Here is a 20953-nt window from a genome sequence, read left to right as displayed (position 1 = left end):
GGAATAAACTGCCTACTTTGAGAATTTGTCTCAAGGCTTTAATTTTTAGTTTAGAAAAGAAAAAAAATTATCCACTCAAACATCTAAATCCCCCCCCGCACCCGACCCCAGCAGCCCTGCAGACCAACTTCTAGTTGTCCCCTTACTTCAGGCAGGGAGGGGTGGAGAATAACCCTCATCTGAATTGGTCCAGCAGTTTCCTATTTCCTGTTTTTGTTGTACCACTGGAAAATTTTCCATATGTATCTGCAGTGCATTACAGACTCCCAGAACACTAGAAAACCTGGAGAGCCCTGTCAGTTCCCTTCATGTGTAAGAGAAGTTCTTGAGTGTTCAAAGCAAATTGGTGGCAGAGCCAACGCCTTGTTGGTGGTACTATTAAGTAATAGACACTTTGCATAAAAATGTGGAAAGCTAAGTAAGAACAGTGAACGAAAGTAGACTAATTTATCTTGCCAGTTTCACTTTCCTAAAGTGCTGTCTTTTGCAAACCAATTTTTTGCAGTTTTGCTAACCTAGGAATGTGTACGATGTCTGTAGAGCTGATCACTATGCCCCACCTTATTCACCACCATCTTGTTTTGTGGAGGCTGTCTTACTGTCTCAATCTGCTGGCTCACTTTTCTCCTGTGCTCTTTTAGCTGCTTCTCACTTTTCGGGGAAGAGAGGCAGTGGTGGATGGTGAAGTCCTTATTCCATTCACAACTTCCTTCTCCCTTGGGAGAGGGCCAACCAGTGCATTCAATGCTTGGGGGTTGTCGGGTTTTGGACCCTTGGCCCAGGCCTGCCCTGTCATGTACTAACTTACATGAAATAATTAAGATGTCACTTCATGGGGCTTCCCTGGAGGCGCAGTGGTTAAGAATCCGCCTGCTAAGGCAGGGGACACAGTTTGGTCCCTGGTCCAAGAAGATCCCACATGCCATGGAGCAACTAAGCCCTTGCGCTACAACTACTGAGCCTGTGCTCTAGAGCTTGCGAGCCACAACTACTGAGCCCATGAGCCACAACTACTGAGACCGTGTGCCTAGAGCCCGTACTCCGCAATGAGAGAAGCCACCGCAATGAGAAGCCCATGCACCGCAACGAGGAGTAGCCCCCGCTCACCGCTAGGGAAAGCCCGCACACAGCAACGAAGACCCAATGCAGCCAAAAAATAAAATAAATAAAATAAATAAATTTATAAAAAAAAAAAAGATGTCACTTCATCTAACAGGTGAAAGTGAAATTAACAACTGAATTTGCATTCACCCTGGGGTATATTTCACCAGAGCTTTGAGGGCCGTGACACTGTTTGCAGTAACCGTGATACTGTTTTTTTGTTTGTTTGTTTGTTTGTTTTTGCGGTACGCGGGCCTCTCACTGTTGTGGCCTCTCCCGTTGCGGAGCACAGGCTCCGGACGCACAGGCTCAGCGGCCATGGCTCACGGGTCCAGCCGCTCCACGGCATGTGGGATCTTCCCGGACCGGGGCACGAACCCGTGTCCCCTGCATCGGCAGGCGGACTCTCAACCACTGCGCCACCAGGGAAGCCCCGTGATACTGTTTTTACACTCCAACAACAGCTTTCCTATATGGCTCCCTACTAATGTGGTTTCTTTAAGATGGATGGATTTATGGTCCAAGCCCCAAGTTAACACTTGACATTGATGGGTCCAAAATTATGCAAATCACCAATGGTCCACTCAAAAGTTGTACAATCACCAATAGTCAAGTTTCAGGCAATTTGTTTTGCAGAGTACATAAAATTATCTGAAAAGTCCTTAATTTACATGCATAAACATGATCACATTTAAATGCATTTTACACTCTGAATAATATAGTGTGTGGTTTATTAACCCAAATAAACTTGAGTGGTGGTCCTTAAGCCCTACGAACATTTGTGTGAATATGCAGCTTCATATTTGTCATCAGAATCTCAAAGGGTCCTATGATCCAAGCAAAGATAAAGAACCATGAATATGGATAATAAATGGGTCATTTAAACCAACTCACCAAATATACTGATTTTTTTTCTCTGTCCCATTTGGATGCATTTCCTCATTGATTTTCTTTAACTTATGGCTTAAAAGACTTCAATTTCCAGGATTTTCTTACATCTGTTCTTTCATATGCTGTTGATTGATTTGGGACCACAGTTGAGTAGAATAACAGGCCACAGACAGAACAGGACTTTGATGTTCTAGCAAGATGATTTCTGACAGGGGAGCATCACAGGCTTTAGAATGAGCAGACGGAGCTCTGCTGTGTCACAAAAGGCATGTAAGAGCTATTTTATGATTTCTTTGAGTCTCAGTTTCTGATCTGTATATTGAGAAACGGGCAGCTATTCCACAGCATTGTCATGAGGATGACATAAGACAAATATGTAAAGAACCTACTGACCACAGTTTGTGACAGCCAATAAATAGGCCTTTCCCTCTCTTCTCCAGTTTGAAACAGACTACTGGACTTGGTTTGATTTCTTTAAGTTACACCAGATGCAAGGACCCTACCCCTGTTGATATTCGTAATATTTACTTCTGGGTTGACCTTTTATTTTTAGGCCCAGAAACTTTACCTTCCACTTTCCCCATTCTTGGTCTCCTACCTCTTATTCCTTACTTTCTGCTAACTGCATCCCTTTTCCCAGCATCCACAGGAAGAGTCAATTCATTGTTCATCTCAGTGTTTCCAAGGACCTCAGAGAAAAAAAGGTATCAAAGGGATGAATAAATATAACATGTTTAAAGGATGACAATAAATTACTCAACTTCATCTCAAATTTTGCTCTGGGGAAAGTTGACATGAAACGTTTGAAGAAACATGAAACAGATCCTAAAGACAGATGATGTTTCAAAGTGAAAGGCAATTTTTTTTTTCAGGCTTCAAAGCAAGGGTTCCTTTTGTCATCTGCTTGATAGGTTATTTTTGACAGGATTTAACTTATGAAATTGTTCCAATGCCCTTTAAAAGGGTCTGGACACACGAGTGTGCTAGTGAAGATGATGAATGTTAGGTCTTAATTGAAAAATTTAAAATATTCATGTGGCAAAAGCATAGTAAACGCATTTGGTCTTTTGTGAATTAAAAAAGAAAAAATTGAGTACCTTTCATAGCACTGTGTTTACACTCAATAATCAGTAATAGGATGATCTGAGAAATAAGCTAGGGAAAAATATATCTTCTGGATCAGTTTTCTTCTTCTTCTTCTTTTTTTTTTTTTTTGTGGTACGCAGGCCTCTCACTGTCGTGGCCTCTCCCGTTGCAGAGCACAGGCTCCGGATGCGCAGGCTCGGTGGCCATGGCTCACGGGCCCAGCCGCTCCGCGGCATGTGGGATCTTCCCGGACCAGGGCACGAACCCGTGTCCCCTGCATCGGCAGGCGGACTCTCAACCACTGCGCCACCAGGGAGGCCCCCCCAGTTTTCTTCTTAATGCGTCCCTTGCAGCTTTGATTCGTCAAACCTTTGAAAGATTTTTTTCTCTAATTTAGACATTATTCTTTATTATTTCATTAAGAACCTTAACATATTACACCAATAAAAAGAGTGAAAATACCTATGGAAATTACTAATAATTATTTATAGCAATAGAGAAACCTATTTTTTTTTTGCTACAGAAAAGTTGCTAAATTTTCAGCATCACTAACAACTTCAAAGGAGCTTCATAAAATTGTATTAAGAAGAAATTTAAGCAACTTAACTGTGATAGAGGCTGAAGGATTTTTCCAGCCACATAATAAGCTACACTTTAGCTGCATAAACATTAACTAATAAAATATAGTTATTACAAAATTTTTAATAAAATAGAACTTTGAAAGTATTCAGGATTTCTAAAAACTTTAATTTTGGAGCAACACTTTTATAACCACCATGTCAAATGACAATTATTTCTTATTCCAACAATATCTTAATTTTACATAAATTATGTTTCTGCAAAGTTGTCTTTATGTTTTATAGTTATAAATTGAAGCATACAGCTACACTAGAGAAGTTTGTTGTTTTTAAGACTCCATAGTACCTCCTTTGGTAAAAGTGAATAGCTACAACCTAAATATCATTTTATGATTCTGAATTTGTATATAGCATGGGAGAGGGGGGAGAAAAGTGGAGGGTAGGGCACTAATTTTTTTTTTTTTTTTTTTTTTTTTTGCGGTATGCGGGCCTCTCACTGCTGTGGCCTCCCCCGTTGCGGAGCACAGGCTCCGGACGCGCAGGCCCAGCGGCCACGGCTCACGGGCCCAGCCGCTCCGCGGCATATGGGATCCTCCCAGACCGGGGCACGAACCCGTATCCCCTGCATCGGCAGGCGGACTCTCAACCACTGCGCCACCAGGGAGGCCCGGGGCACTAATATTGATTGAATACTTCTTTGGGGCCAGGCATCTCATTTAATCCCCCAAACAACCTACAAATTGGATATTCTCACCTCATTGGATACTCTCACCTCAGAAGAGGAAATCGTTCAAGTCCACATAGTTAATAATGGAAAAAACATATTGGCACTTGACAACATGATTTGAATAATGACATATGATTATATTTACCTTTACTATGAAAAATTTCAAATAATTACAAATGTCTCTTTATCACCCAGATTAAACAATTATTAAGACCGACATGTTTGTTTCATCTCTCCCTTTTTTCTTTCACTTTTTCAATTTGCTGAAGTATTTTGAAGGAACCCACCAGATGTGTCATTTTACCCCTATATATGTCAGTATCTGTCTCTAAAAAATATGGACTTTAAAAAATAACAGCAGGGGCTTCCCTGGTGGCGCAGTGGTTGAGAGTCCGCCTGCCGATGCAGGGGACGCGGGTTCGTGTCCCGGTCCGGGAGGATCCCGCATGCCGCGGAGCGGCTGGGCCCGTGGGCCATGGCCGCTGGGCCTGCGCGTCCGGAGCCTGTGCTCTGCAGCGGGAGAGGCCGCAGCGGTGAGAGGCCCGCGTACCGCAAAAAACAAACAAACAAACAAAAAAACAGCAATGTCATTATCATACCTTATAAAGTAACAATGATTCCTTGGTATCATATGAGTCAGTCCATAATTAATTTCCCTAATTGCCTTAAAAATATCTTTTTTCACTTGATTTGTTCAAGTCAAATTATGACCATTCATTTTAACAAGATGTATGAGCAAGTTCTTGTGATTTCAGAAAAGAGAGCAATGATAGAGACATGAGGTCTTCAGTCTAAATAACTAGTGAAGGTTCTGTGAAGGATGCTGTAATATTCTTAGTTTTCTAGTCTATCCATTAAAAGAAATAATTGGCAAGATCCATAAGAGGTTTTTTTTGTTTGTTTTTTGTTCTTTTCTCTTTAAAAAGAAGGAAAATTTACCTTCTACTAATACCATGTTATGAACTGAATGTTTTCTCTCAAAATTCCTATGTTGAAACTTAACCCCTAATGAGAGGGTATTAGGAGGTGGGGCCTCTTTTATAAGGGCACTAATCCCATTCATGAGGGCTCCACCCTCATGAACTAATCACCTCCCAAAGTTCCCACTTCCTAATAGCATTATGTTAGGGGTTAGGATTTTAAAATATGAATTTTGGAGGGACAGAAACATTCAAGACTATAGTACAGCCTGAGACCATTATTTCATTTTTCTTTTTTTTTTTAAGAAGATGTTGGGGGTAGGAGTTTATTAATTAATTAATTTATTTTTGCTGTGTTGGGTCTTTGTTTCTGTGTGAGGGCTTTCTCCAGTTGTGGCAAGCAGGGGCCACTCTTCATCGCGGTGCGCGGGCCTCCCACTGTCGCTGCCTCTCTTGTTGTGGAGCACAGGCTCCAGACATGCAGGCTCAGTAGTTGTGGCTCACGGGCCCAGTTGCTCCGCAGCATGTGGGATCCTCCCAGACCAGGACTCGAACCCGTGTCCCCTGCATTAGCAGGCAGACTCTCAACCACTGTGCCACCAGGGATGCCCCCATTATTTCATTTTTCAAAAGGGCATTTAATCCACAAATGTAGAAAAGGTGTCATCTCAGAAGGACAGGCCTTCCCAGGAAAGCACATTTAGTAAATCCGTAAATGTTTTTTAGAATATGGATTTGGCAACTGAAAAATACTTCAAAATTAGTAATATCAAATGTTGCTCAGGAGCTCAGGGCAGGCTACCCAAAAATATGCCACAATGGCAGATTATTTTGAATTAAAGTTACTTAAAAAATGACCAGTGCAAGAGGGACACTGTGACCCTCCTTTCTGTCTCCCTGGAAGCAGGAAATAAATCTCCCATAAAAAAGGTGACTTCCCTGCATCTGAAGGTGGAAGGACACCCTTAACGCTAGAGATAGGGAATACAGGCCAAGAAGCCTATATAAACAAATCTGGTTACTTCTTTAATTTACGACTCCAAGCCCAAACTGTTTAAGTTCTTCACTTATTGGGCACTCAAAAACTGAATTTCTTTGTCTTGTCAATTTCTCACAAATTTATTGTTTTGTTGTCTAAAAAGTAGAAAAGCTGTCTGCTTTGACCACTTCCTAGGTCCTATTTCCCTGAGACCTCTGTGTGTATAAATGAAAATTTGTTTCTTTTTCTCCTGTTAATCTGTCTTGTGTCAATTTTATTATTAGTCCAGCCACAAAAACTCAAGAAGGGTAGAGGGGGAAATTTCCCCCACCCAACACACTTATACAGTAAAAAAATAACATTATCAAGTATACTTAGGAGCAAAAGAGGGAGCATAATACGGTGGTTGAGCCAACAGGGTCTGAAGTCAGACAGGCCTGACCATTTACTCAACCTTTCTACACCTTAGTATTTCCTCTGTCAAATGGGATAACCATAGTTCTACTCATAAGGTTCCTGTCAGTAGACATGTAATGTAGCTAATGCATTATCTGGCACATAAAATGTACAGATCTTCCTCAACCTACCACGGAGAAACGTCCCAATAAACCCCTCATGAAAGTTGAAAATGCACTTAATACACCTAATGTCCAGGGCATCATGGCTTAAACTAGCATGCCTTAAACATGCTCAGAACACTTATGTTACCCAACAGTTGGGCAAAATCATCTAACACAAAGCCTATTTTATAATAAAGTGTTAACTATCTCATGTGATTTATTGAATACTGTGCTGAAAGTGAAAAACAGAATGGTTGTCTGGGTCCAGAAGGGTTGTAAGTGTATCGGGTGTCCACCCTCGTGATCCTGTAGCTGACTGGGAGGCATGGCCCCTGCCCAGCATCATGAGAGAGGATTGGACCGCATATCACTAGCCCAGGAAAAAGTCCTAATTCAAAATTTGAAGTATGGTTTCTACCGAATTCGGATTGCTTTTGCACCATCGTAAAGCCAAAAAAATCGCAAAGTCAAACCATCATCAAGTTGGGGACTGTCTGCACTAAAATTCTAGCTAGCTGTTAGCTTCTAAATTTTCAGACAATTGGCCAACAAGACCACAAACTCAGCCTCTCATCTGGATTTCACAGGAACTTGGAGGGTTGATGAAGAAACTCCATTTTTATCTCCTCAAGGCAGGTGGTTGTCTTCTCTGCCTGCTGATGTGTTGAGCATCTAGAATAAACGCTATCTGGAGGGAGAAGTGTTTGAAAGAGCTAAGATTAAGTGTGGACAGGGTTATTTTTTTCTTGTTTGTTAAACGCTTTGGTGACTATGAAGTCTTTCTCAATACGTCTTCCAAGTTGACGTGTTAGTTCATATTTTCCCAGCTTTTTCATACTGCAATTTTTAAAATGACCAGTTGGTAAAAACAAATTCAAGTTTACAGATTGAAAAACCAAGGCCCAAAATAATTAAGTATCTTGCTTACCATAATAATAGCTACCATTTCTTGAGAAAATCTTCTGAATGCTTTCTATTTTATCTTAACTCATCTTTATCCTCAGAGCAATCCTGGGAGGTTGGTGCAATTTCATGTCCATTTTAAAGATGAGGAGACTGAGGCTCAGAAAGGTTAAGAAACTTGTCCAGGACCTCTTAACCAGTAGGTGGAGATGCCAAGGTCCGTACTAGGCAGTCTGGCCCCAGAGTCACTCTGCAATATCAGCAGACGATTTTCTAAATTGAATACTCTTGTATTTAAAGAGCAGCCCATCATCATGGGCTGGGATTAGGGTTTGATGGGGGGAGGTGGGCAGCCCCCCTCTAACTCCTGTCAATGGCTACATCTCTTCTCCTTCTACCCCCTGGGCCAGGAAGGCAAGCAGACACAGTCTCCGCCCCCCTCCTCCCACCTCAAGACCCCACTGTTTGCTCCTCTTTGTTTCTTCTTTGTTGTTTCACAAAGACCTATTTGTTTGATCTTTCCATCTCTTCACTGTTGCAGTCTAAATTGAGAGACAGGGATGAGGGCAGAGGAGGAACTGAAACTAAACCCTTCAGAGGTTGAGAGATGAAAATGTCAGGGTATCTATGTGACTTGTCAACTAGATATTTCCTCAAAATGCCTTCTAATGTCACACTTTTTTTTTCTTCTTGTGTCCTTTAATCTGATTGATTGTGTGGCTATCAATAGCTTGTATATCTGGGGGGAAAGGTCTGTCCATTCTGAATCCATTTTGGCCATATAAAAGCTGTGACTGTGGCCTTGCCGTATACACAAAACCCAGGTTGATTGAGGACAGGGTGAAAAAATATTCTTCCACATTGTTATCTTGTAGTCATTAGGGCTGAGAGAGGCACCTTCAGGAGAGAGAAAGAGCCAGAGAGATAGTCCAGTAGTCATTCGTTTGAACAGAAAAACTATTCTTGAGAGGCTAGAACTCAAAAGTTCCAGTTCTTTGAAAACTTTATTTTTATTCTTTTACTTGCTTTAAACAATAACAGCATCTCTTTCAGATTAGATTTGGAATGGTGCCATGTGTTTTCTTCAGAATTTCTGACAGTTATACCAGCTATGCACATCCCCCCTGTTCTGCCTTGTCTCCATGAGTCTGCAGTGTGACGCATGCTCTGGTAGTTGCAGGACGAGAAGCAGGGTCCCAGGGCCCAGCGAATGTTACGTACAAAAGAGCAAGTGCTCAAAGGAAAAGAGCGAGCTCAGAGCCTGTATGGGCAGGGGCCTGGGGCATAAAGTGTTTCGCGTGGGTGTGGCTGAGGCATGACAGGGCGGTGAGGGGCCGGGGATACTGGAAAGATGCTGAAGGGCACACCCAGCTGCATCAACATCCTTCTCGATGCCATGGGGAACTGCCATGGAGAACCAAGGAAGGGCTCTCTATCCTATCCAGGGGCGTAGGTATGATCGCTGTTTTGTTTTGGGGCGTCCCTGCCTCAGCATTCTGGAGAGGAGGGGCTGGAGGGGGAGCATGCAGAGATGGCTAGAGAAGACCCTGTGCAGTTATCCAGGTAAGAGGTCATTACACCCTAAGGTGAGAGGACGGTGAGCCTGGAGCCCCCAGGGCAGATTCCACATGGGCTTAGGAAGTAGAATTGAGAGGACAGGGTGATAAATTGGATGTGACAGGCCCGGTAAGAAAGAGGTCTAGGGTCATTTGTGTGATTAAGTTTTGGTATTTGGGATTCACTCTGTTATCGCCAGTTTGGACCTACTTAGCAAATCAAAATAATAGCATGGAGAAACAAGCCTACAGAAGTCCAAGGCAATGGCTACAGGCAATGATCCAGGACAGAGGGGTCTGGTTCTGAGGATCAGGAATCAAGGAAAACAACTAGAGCACCAGGAACAGGGACTCTGGCTTCCAAGACCAGGGGTTCCTACCAATTCTGCTGAACACCGTCTAACTCGCCCTGGACTGTTTTTAAGATGGTTGTACACCCATCAGTATAACCGCTTCACATACTCAGGCCACTGCCCAAAACTGGTCTCAGGCAAGAGCTTCTGAAACATGAGACGGTAGACACATGGACAATGAAGCTAGAGCATCATTCAGGCTGGCGTCACACACACACACACACACACACGTGTGTCGTTTGAAGTTAACTAGGAGAAAACAAAGTGTGTGTAACACTTTGGACCAGATGCTGATGCTCTCACACCCGGGGGCCTTTTGATGTCCCAAGATGTTTCTTTCTCTCTCTCTGACATGTGTATGTCAGTTCTAACATGTTTTCCATCTATTCCACACAGAACGGGAACTCTGAGACTCTTTTTACAGAAGGGAAAGACCTCAGGATAATTTTTGTCCTGGGGTTGGTCCTATTTCCTTCCTGGTCCGGTTTAATGGAGAGAGTAAACGTCCAACTCAGATTTCTCCAGAGACTGCTCCGTTCTCACTTCAAAGCATAAGACACTTCAACTACATTCATCAAATAAAGACATGATATATTCCCTTTACACAGCCCTTTGAAAGAACAAGCTAGACTTGCTACCAACAGATAAGTGTATAAACATAATGCTAAATAAATAAACTGATGCCAGTTGCATGATATATCTTAAATGCAAATATCTCCCAGACCAAAATTACTAGTGTCTCTAGGGCCGTGATATAAATAACCTGTGCTTAATACTCAGCTCATGAAAAAGATGGCAAGAGTAAGGAGTTTTTAATAGTTTCATAAACACTTTGTCTGAAAATAGCTCACAAATATTTGGGACTCATTTATGAAATGCTAACATGTTATTTCAATAAAAGAGATGTTTCCTCACAGCTTAGTGGCTGGCAAAGAGTCTGATCAATGGTGAGATTAAGAAGTGTACAATCTGCATAGGCTTCGATTTAGGTAGCAGAGAGTTCTCACATGTAAATTGTCTGTAGTTCTGACATCTTACTGTATTTGCATGAAATGAACCCCAAAAAGCAAAGGGCGACGTATCGTGTAAAATACAAGACCCCCTTAAATTCCCATTTGGTCGCACACTGTTTGTTGCTACATCTGAAGATGAAGTTGTCTTACCACTTCCTTTTCCTTTGTTTCAAATCTGTCCTCCAAAGACAGGCTACCTGTGCACCCCTGAAGGAAGGGCGTATTTGCAGCCCAGGCTGCTGCGGTTGCTGTGTTAAGTGGTCAACACTTTTTTTATCCAACTGTACTGAAGTCCTATATTCTGTGTAGGATGCAAGGAGGAAGTAATAACAAATTTTAATGTTGTGACTTCTTTGAAGTCAATATCTGCATGGGGTAAGGTGCTTGGCAGTTATTAAAATATTTCTGTCACATAAGACATTTTAGCTCCCATAAAAATTCCTCCTTTTTTCCCCTCAGTTGATTATTGTTCCTCATTCTGATTCGAGGCAGCCGTTGTATTTACTGAAATACATAGGATCAATGTTTCAATGATTTTAGACTGTATTCATAATACAGTGGATGTTTTAAAGTAGCCCAGAGGACTTCCCTTGTGGTGCAGTCATTAAGAATCCACCTGCCAATGCAGGGGACATGGGTTCGAGCCCTTGTCCGGGAAGATCCCACATGCCGCGGAGCAACTAAGCCCGTGCACCACAACTACTGAGCCCACGTGCCACAACTACTGAAGTCCACGCACCTAGAGCCCGTGCTCCTCAACAAGAGAAGCCACTGCAATGAGAAGTCCGCGCACCACAACGAAGAGTAGCCCCCGCTCGCCACAACTAGAGAAAGCCAGCACGCAGCAACAAAGACCCACGGCAGCCATGAATAAATAAATTAATTAATTAAAAAAAATAATAAAGTAGCCAAGAAAGTTACTGAGATCTCCAAATTTTCAGTCTAACTTATTTCCTGAAAGGTCTGCCAAAAACTGCAGAGAAGACATGACAATTTTAAACGGGAGAAGAAAAAAGACCTTTTCCTCTTTCTGTTCAAGATAGGGGCATATAATCGGTCACATTTATTCTGGGATTTCCTTCACTAGAAACTGACAGCCCAGAAAACTCATGGCCACTGTAGAAGGGCCTTGAAATCCAAGGACCTGCTTCTCTAGTGGGTGAGAAGGGGGAGAATTAAAGAGATTTCCAACGGCAAACTGATGGCTTCTCTACACACATCTCCTAGGATCGAATGCCTGTTCATAAAGCTGGTTTCACACATAGAGAACAACATAAAGTGTTTGTAAAAAATAACTTCCTTCTTAGCCTGCTGAAGAGGTTTTTACTACTGTTCCTCAGTGGAGGCCATTGGTGGAAGCATCAGTATATCCACTCAGCCAGAAACCAGTCCTCCTTTTAGTCCTGCCTCCTAGTCTCAGGGCTCTGCTGCAGTGAAAGCATCCCTTTTCTGGGCTCCATGTAGATAGTGGTTCATTCCATTTATTTGGCAGACAGTGTATGCTGACTGGTGTTATTAAATATTTGTAGGTTCTTCTTTGCCATTTACAACAACATGGATGGACTTGGAGGGCATTATGCTTATTGAAATAAGTCAGACAGAGAAAGACAAATACTGTATAGTATCCCTTATATGTGGAATCTAAAAAAATACAACGAACTAGTGAATATAACAAAAAAAGAAGTAGACTCATGGATATAGAGAACAAACTAGTGGTTACCAGTGGGGAGAGGGGAGGGGGGAATATAGGGGTTGGGGAGTAAGAGGAACAAACTATTAGGTATAAAATAAGCTACAAGGATATATTGTACAACATGGGGAATATAGCCAATATTTTATAATAACTATAAATGGAGTATAACCTTTAAAAATTGTGACTCACTATATTGTACACTTGTAACTTATATAATATTGTACATCAACTATACCTCAATAAAAATTTAAAAAAATATATTTGCAGGTTCTTGTTCTGGCTCCATAACTGAGTTGTAAGTTTAGAGCCCAGTGGTCAAGAATAATGGCTCTAGTCCCAACCACCTTATTCAACTTCCCTAAGCCTCAGTTTAGGCATCTGTAAAATGGGGCTCATCACAGCACCCCCTTTCAGGGTTCTGAAGATTAAACAAAATAGCACATACAGTGCTTAGTAGGGGCCAGGAGCCTTAGACACCCTCAGCAAAGGTGATCTATTATTAGTCAACGCGTTCTTTTTTTTTTTTTTTTTTTTCTTTTTGCGGTACGCGGGCCTCTCACTGTTGTGGCCTCCCCCTTAGACACCCTCAGCAAAGGTGATCTATTATTAGTCAACGTGTTCTTTTTTTTTTTTTTTTTTTTTTCTTTTTGCGGTACGCGGGCCTCTCACTGTTGTGGCCTCCCCCTTAGACACCCTCAGCAAAGGTGATCTATTATTAGTCAACGCGTTCTTTTTTTTTTTTTTTTTTTTTCTTTTTGCGGTACGCGGGCCTCTCACTGTTGTGGCCTCCCCCTTAGACACCCTCAGCAAAGGTGATCTATTATTAGTCAACGCGTTCTTTTTTTTTTTTTTTTTTTTTTTCTTTTTGCGGTACGCGGGCCTCTCACTGTTGTGGCCTCCCCCTTAGACACCCTCAGCAAAGGTGATCTATTATTAGTCACGCGTTCTTTTTTTTTTTTTTTTTTTTTCTTTTTGCGGTACGCGGGCCTCTCACTGTTGTGGCCTCCCCCTTAGACACCCTCAGCAAAGGTGATCTATTATTAGTCAACGCGTTCTTTTTTTTTTTTTTTTTTTTTTCTTTTTGCGGTACGCGGGCCTCTCACTGTTGTGGCCTCCCCCTTAGACACCCTCAGCAAAGGTGATCTATTATTAGTCAACGCGTTCTTTTTTTTTTTTTTTTTTTTTTTTTTCTTTTTGCGGTACGCGGGCCTCTCACTGTTGTGGCCTCCCCCTTAGACACCCTCAGCAAAGGTGATCTATTATTAGTCAACGCGTTCTTTTTTTTTTTTTTTTTTTTTCTTTTTGCGGTACGCGGGCCTCTCACTGTTGTGGCCTCCCCCTTAGACACCCTCAGCAAAGGTGATCTATTATTAGTCAACGCGTTCTTTTTTTTTTTTTTTTTTTTTTTTTCTTTTTGCGGTACGCGGGCCTCTCACTGTTGTGGCCTCCCCCTTAGACACCCTCAGCAAAGGTGATCTATTATTAGTCAACGCGTTCTTTTTTTTTTTTTTTTTTCTTTTTGCGGTACGCGGGCCTCTCACTGTTGTGGCCTCCCCCTTAGACACCCTCAGCAAAGGTGATCTATTATTAGTCAACGCGTTCTTTTTTTTTTTTTTCTTTTTTTTTTTCTTTTTGCGGTACGCGGGCCTCTCACTGTTGTGGCCTCCCCCTTAGACACCCTCAGCAAAGGTGATCTATTATTAGTCAACGCGTTCTTTTTTTTTTTTTTTTTTTTTTTTTCTTTTTGCGGTACGCGGGCCTCTCACTGTTGTGGCCTCCCCCTTAGACACCCTCAGCAAAGGTGATCTATTATTAGTCAACGCGTTCTTTTTTTTTTTTTTTTTTTTTCTTTTTGCGGTACGCGGGCCTCTCACTGTTGTGGCCTCCCCCTTAGACACCCTCAGCAAAGGTGATCTATTATTAGTCAACGCGTTCTTTTTTTTTTTTTTTTTTTTTTTTCTTTTTGCGGTACGCGGGCCTCTCACTGTTGTGGCCTCCCCCTTAGACACCCTCAGCAAAGGTGATCTATTATTAGTCAACGCGTTCTTTTTTTTTTTTTTTTTTCTTTTTGCGGTACGCGGGCCTCTCACTGTTGTGGCCTCCCCCTTAGACACCCTCAGCAAAGGTGATCTATTATTAGTCAACGCGTTCTTTTTTTTTTTTTTCTTTTTTTTTTTCTTTTTGCGGTACGCGGGCCTCTCACTGTTGTGGCCTCCCCCTTAGACACCCTCAGCAAAGGTGATCTATTATTAGTCAACGCGTTCTTTTTTTTTTTTTTTTTTTTCTTTTTGCGGTACGCGGGCCTCTCACTGTTGTGGCCTCCCCCTTAGACACCCTCAGCAAAGGTGATCTATTATTAGTCAACGCGTTCTTTTTTTTTTTTTTTTTTTTTTCTTTTTGCGGTACGCGGGCCTCTCACTGTTGTGGCCTCCCCCTTAGACACCCTCAGCAAAGGTGATCTATTATTAGTCAACGCGTTCTTTTGATAAGCAACATGTTTTTACTCAATCAAGAGGCAAAATACCTATAAAATCAGATTACACCAGATAGCTAACCACCTTCCTTTTGGTGACTCAAGTTAACAGCATTTAGGAGAAGATAGCAATGTTGGCTTGAAGCTGTTTCCCCGCCTCCCCCATCTTTAAAGGGAGCAGAAAAAAAGAAGTGTGGTCTCGTTCTGAAGAAAACCAGGTCAAGCTTTGTTTCCCTTTCAGACGGTTTGTGTATAAATGCATATCATGATTCCCAGAATTCCTTTGTGACAGCTCCCTTAGTTAATGGGCAAGGAGGATTTTCTCAGGCTAGGCTTACACAGATCTGCCTCAGAAGAGAAAGCCAAATAATTCTTATTTTTTGGCCTGGTGCTTAGAAAAAAGGGCCAAACTGCTTGTTTCAAAAGACTTTCTGGGACATTAAACAAGTTTTTTTTTTCCCCCTTCTTTTTTAAAGGAGGGGAGATCATTTAAAAAGGAAACGACCTAGTAGTCTCTACAATTTCACTCTTTCAGGAGAAAAATTTTTTTCTCTCATGCTCAGTTTTAGACACTACTCTTTCAATAAAACACATCAAAATTGGGTAATTTGCAATGCTTTAATTCAAACCAAGGGCTAATTTCCTTAAGGAGGACTTTAGCCACTTCGGAGGCTTTTCTACCTGGATGTGATATGCTTCTATGTATCCTGAAAAAGTGCCCACAAACACTAGCAGGTATCTGAGATTTCCTGCAGCTCGAGGCCTTTGCGTAAAGTCTATTTGTCAGTCCTCAGTGGGGCAGGTTCCTCTGTGTTGAGTCCCCATCTGGGAGGTCTGACAGCAGTCTCTGGGTGATTTTTAGCACAAACCATGCAATTCTGAGTGCCTCGCTGGATGGTCTTTTATAGCTTAGGCCCCATTGTGTACTTTTGAATCCATTGTATGGTGGCATCTCTCCCGTAATTGGTACTGTTATGAATGCGCGTAGCACAGTACCTAAGACTGCCTCAGGGATCAAAACAATTCCTCGCACTCTACGTTTCCAGCCAGGTGAGGTATGATCAAGAGTGAAACCCTACTCTCTGGGCCTCTCTTTGTCCTTTTCTACAAAGAAGATCTTGGCTCAAAAGAGGGACTGGACACTCTGGCATATATAAGAAACTATGTTTCAGGGTGAGGTCTCCTAGTTGGCATTCCAGAAGTTGTAAGAATGAACGATCTTCTACTACAGAGACTCCTGTGACTGGGATGGATTGAGATGCTTTCTGCACCACCTTGGTGTTCACCACAGAGTATACTGCACCTGAAGTCTATCAGAAAGTCAATCAGCTCATCCAAAGCCCCTGGACCTCTTCATTCATCAGAAGATGAATGTACCCCTCTCCTTCTACCATATGAGATGCTCCTGTCTTTTATTGTTTTCCTTCCTATTTAGCCTAGGGCAATCTCTTTTCCAATGTTCCTCCTCTTTATGGTGGGTGCTTTGTTCCTTCCCCAGTGGTGGCCTCACCTCTCTTTGGGTTACTTGCCTTCTGGGAATCCAATGCCAGAAAAATGGTGCTCCATTTTGCATCTTCTTTCTTCGGTCCTTGTTCCCTGTTGCTGAACGCTTTAACAGCAACATCTACCAGTTGAGAAGGGTTCATTCCAAATGCACCATCTCATTTTTGCAACTTTCTCCAGATATTTGAGGCGCTCTGAATTTACCATTCTAGTATTTTCAGGGGCCTTGGGATCTGCATCAGTATAACATCTGTAGGCCTGATAAATTCTTTCCAAAAATTCAGAGGCGTCTTCATTTGGTTTTTGCTGAATTTCCTGAATTTCGTTCAAACTCTTTTGCTCTGGTTCCCCTTTTCAAAGCCCTGACAAGATGCACTTCTGGTGGTGCTCTAATAAGGACATTCCTCCCTCACTGGGTCCCAACTTAGTTCAGCTATGGGTACTGCCAAGGGGGCTTCAGGTGCACCATTTGGGTCTGTTAGGTGGAGCTGGTATGCTTATTCCCTGGCTTTATCAACGACCATTCTCCTTTCATCTCCTGAAAGCATCACATTGAGAAGAATGTGTATGTCTGTCCACGAAGGCTGGTGGGTAGCAAAAATAGGAGGGGGGGATGACTTGGGAGATTGGGATTGACATATATATGCTATTGACACTATGTATAAAATAGTTAACTAATGAGAACCTACTGTATAGCACAGGGAACTCTATTCAATGCTCTGTGGTGACCTAAATGGGAAGGAAATCCAAAAAAGAGAGGATACATATGTATAGCTGGTGCACTTTGCTGTACAGGAGGAACTAACACAACATTGTAAAGCAACTATTCCAATAAAAATTAATTTAAAAAAATTTTTTTAATTAAAAAAGAAAAAAAAGAAGTGAGCAATTCTATCATTCGGAGAGGATCCTCCCTTCAATGGGAGTTTCGATCTTTCCAATTAAACAAGACTGAGGTGGGGAAAGGACTATGCACCCGTAGAAACCCAGCCAGCTGGCTGTTTGCATTTAGGCTCCCTCTAGGATAAGGGAAATTGCCCTGCCTCGGGAATGGTTCCTGGCCCAAACTGGGTGCCCTGTCAGGTCTTAGACAGGGATACCAGACCAGGCCCCTGTGCCCCAGGAACTAACGTAGGATTTTCTAGTTGATCCTTATAAGGAAGGGAAGCCAGTTCAACCATTTCCTGAGCCCCAGTGTTGGGAATTGGGGGTGGCTGGGAATGGGAGGTGGGGAAGGGGTGGATATATTGCCATAACAGCTGGGGCAGCTGGGACAGCCAGCTTGGCCGGAGGTTGGGGCAACATAGCCTCACCCTCACTCCCTTCTTTTTCCTTCCTGTATGACGGATTTTTCCTTGGGTTCCTTTTACCATAAGGTGACAACTGTCTGACTTTTTCTCACTCTGATGTAATGGCACAAATGCTCGTACATAGAGGGTTTCATCCTCCTTCACAGAACAGCTACTGAGCCACCCAAAGGCCACCAGAAAACCATAAATAGCAATTGATCATCGCTAACCATTAAAAGGATGCCTTTTGCCTTGGCATCAGCCAACCGGGCTGAACTCTGGGATGGGGCTTGTGGTGATTCTAGGAACAAAGTGAAACCTTTCTCTTGTTCCTGAGAACGTCCCACGTTCAGACCGGAACGGACGGGTTTTTTGTTACTGTTCCTTTCCTCCACTTGACATCAGTCTGTAAATGGAGAAAGGGTACTAAAACAAAACAGAAGATCCTAAATAAACCCTCAAGTTTGGTCTGAGGGTTTTACATATCACAAGAACCACAAACTCAACCCCCATGCAATGTGACTCGGAGAGCGACTGGATCCAGGCCAACAACACAGGAGACCACAAACGACGCAATTAACACAGCAAGGCTGATGGTACATGGTCCACAGGGTCTCAAGATAACCCTGCCTAAACCCCTTGTGGAGATCCTAACAGGTACTGTGGCCAAGCATTGTTAAATACTAGACAAACAAAGCACAAACGGCACACAAAAGTGCTAGCATCCAAATAAACAAACTGGTTCACAAACTGGGTGAAAGTCCGGCAATCATTTCCTCTCCCCAACAGGGCACCCCACTCAAATACAAAACAAATCGGTTTATTCTGGACAATGAAAGCCCCAAACGGAGAAGAAATAAAGTTTCTGGCTGTACACACTGGAGCGACTTACCCTACTGTGTGGAACCTGTCGGCTCCCAAGATGTCCACTCCTTGCTCCAGTTGCCAAGTGCTGGGGCAGCTGGTGCCACTCCGGGTAATTTTGAAGGGAAGATCCTCAGGACAAGAGGTCCCAGTAGCTGCTAGGGACTTACCGGAACCCAACCAGGGCAGACTGGCCACAAGCAGCAAGGCTCCTGTCTGGCTTCACCAAAATTTGTCACCAAGTCTAAGTTCATACTGCTTGCCACACGACAGGTTAATCAATCAAGAAATGAGGTATTGGGGCGAGGAATAGCAATTTTATCGGGAAAGCCAGCAGACTGAGAAGATGGCAAACTAATGTCCTAAAGAACCACCTTCCCGAGTTAGAATTCAAGCTTCTTTTATACCAAAAGGGAGAGGGTAAGGTCCTTGTTCCGGCCAGACTCTGGAGGGGATGTGTTACTTTCTTCCATCTTGCAGTTATTCACAGGTGGGCCTGGTCAGGATGTTTCCTGTGAGGTAAACAGGTATTTTAGATTAAAGCTCATTACCTGGGAGGCAGGGTTCCCAGAGATGGGCCATTATGTATAATTTAAACTTAGAGGCAACATAATTTTAGTGATTAACTTGTAATAGAATACAAAGTTTCTTCACTATTACATAAATTTATCTCCCTGGAAAATTACACTACATATAGGAAGGATGTATAGTATTATATTTAACGTTAGCCTTTGGTACCAAACCCATTTAGGTTTTTTTCCCCATATTTAAAAAATTTATTATTTAAAAAAAATTGAGGTATAGTTGATTTACAGACCCATTTAGGTTTAACTCCTGCCTTAGCTACTTTACTTGCAGTATCAACTTGAACAAGTCACTTAACCTTTCCAAACCATCCTCACTCCTAAAATGCCTTTTTTTTTTTTTTTTTGGTGAGTGTGATACTGTGATATATAATGAAAAATATATGTTTGGTTTTTGTCCGGTTACTGGCACAGAGCTCCTAAAACCCTTGGAATTTCCTGGGATGAGAGCAACAAAGGTGTCATTTGTAATGTTAATGAGGTGACTTTGGGACTGCACCTGAGGATGGGGGCTGGTTGCCAGGAGAAGTGACTGGTGACTGGAAAGTCCTCCCCCTCCCCCCATGACCTCTGAGGAGGGAAGAGGGGCTGGAAGTCAAATCAATCGCTGGTGGCCACTGATTTAATCAATCATGCTGATGTAATGAAGCCTCTATAAAAACCCAAATTGATGGGGTTTGGAGAGCTTCCAGATTGGTGAACATGGGGCTTCAGGGAGAGTCGTGCACCCAGAGGCCTTGGAAGCTCTGTGCCCTTTCCCCATACCTTGCCCTAAGCCTCTCTACCACCGGGCTCTTCCTGAGTCATATCCTTTTATAACAACTGGTAATCTAGTGAGTAAAATGTGTCTATATATAATAATTATAAATTATACATTATTATTATATATAATAAATATTATAAATTCTATATGATAAATGTTATTATATGTAATAAATATAATTATTATTTAAATAATCTCTAGATTATTTAGAACACCGAGTACAATGTAAATGCTGTGCGGATAAGTTGCCGAGTGAGTGGTAAATTTAAGTTTTACTTTTTGGAACTTTCTGCGTTTTTTTTCCAAATATTTTTCATCCTCGGTTGGTTAAATCCTGTGGATACGATGGAATCTGTGGATACGGAGGGCCAACTCTAGTTTCAAGGGAGTGGTGGGGGCAGCAGCCAGATCCTAATGGGTAGAACAGTGAGTGGGAGATGAAGAAGGGGAGAAAGCCAGTGTGGGCGACTCTTCCTTTGGAGGAAGGGAGAGAGGTGAGAATACAAACGACCCAATACCATGTGCCGAGCGATAACCAGTGATTCATAGAAGAGGCAGGACATACACCAGTTACCCTGGGGGGTCCAGAGGCTGACTGCTCAGCTCTGTAAGCTGACTCTGCCACTTGCTCTCTGTGTGACGCTGGGCAAGTTATTTTACCTTCAGTACCTCAATTCCATCTGTAAAATGGGGAGAGTACTAGTCTCTTGCTCTCTGAGTTGTTGTAAAGATTAAAGTGCCTGGGGTATAGTAAGGGCTAAACATGTACTAGCCTTTATTACTCTACTTGAGATGCTATGGAAACACAGGATAAGACTTGTTCAATTCTGTTAGGTGAGCAGAGTCAGAGAAAAATTTGTAGAGGAGTCTTCGAAGCTGACTCATAAAGGGTAAGATTTTTTTTTTCAGGTAGAGGAAAAGAAAATCAAAAAGCATACATGAGAGTTGAGCGCAAATTAGATAAACGAAGGCAAGTAAATGTGAAATCACAGGGTGAGTTTGGTCAACAGTCACACCAGGAATTTAGAAAGATCCATTTGTAAGATTTTTTTTTTCCTTCCAGTTCTATTGAGATATAACTGACATGCAGCTGTATAAGTATGTTTAGGGTGGACAG

This window comes from Mesoplodon mirus, assembly GCF_964341445.2.
Source record: "Mesoplodon mirus genome assembly, chromosome: 4".
Taxonomy (NCBI): domain Eukaryota; kingdom Metazoa; phylum Chordata; class Mammalia; order Artiodactyla; family Ziphiidae; genus Mesoplodon; species Mesoplodon mirus.
This window is presented reverse-complemented; position numbering follows the sequence as displayed.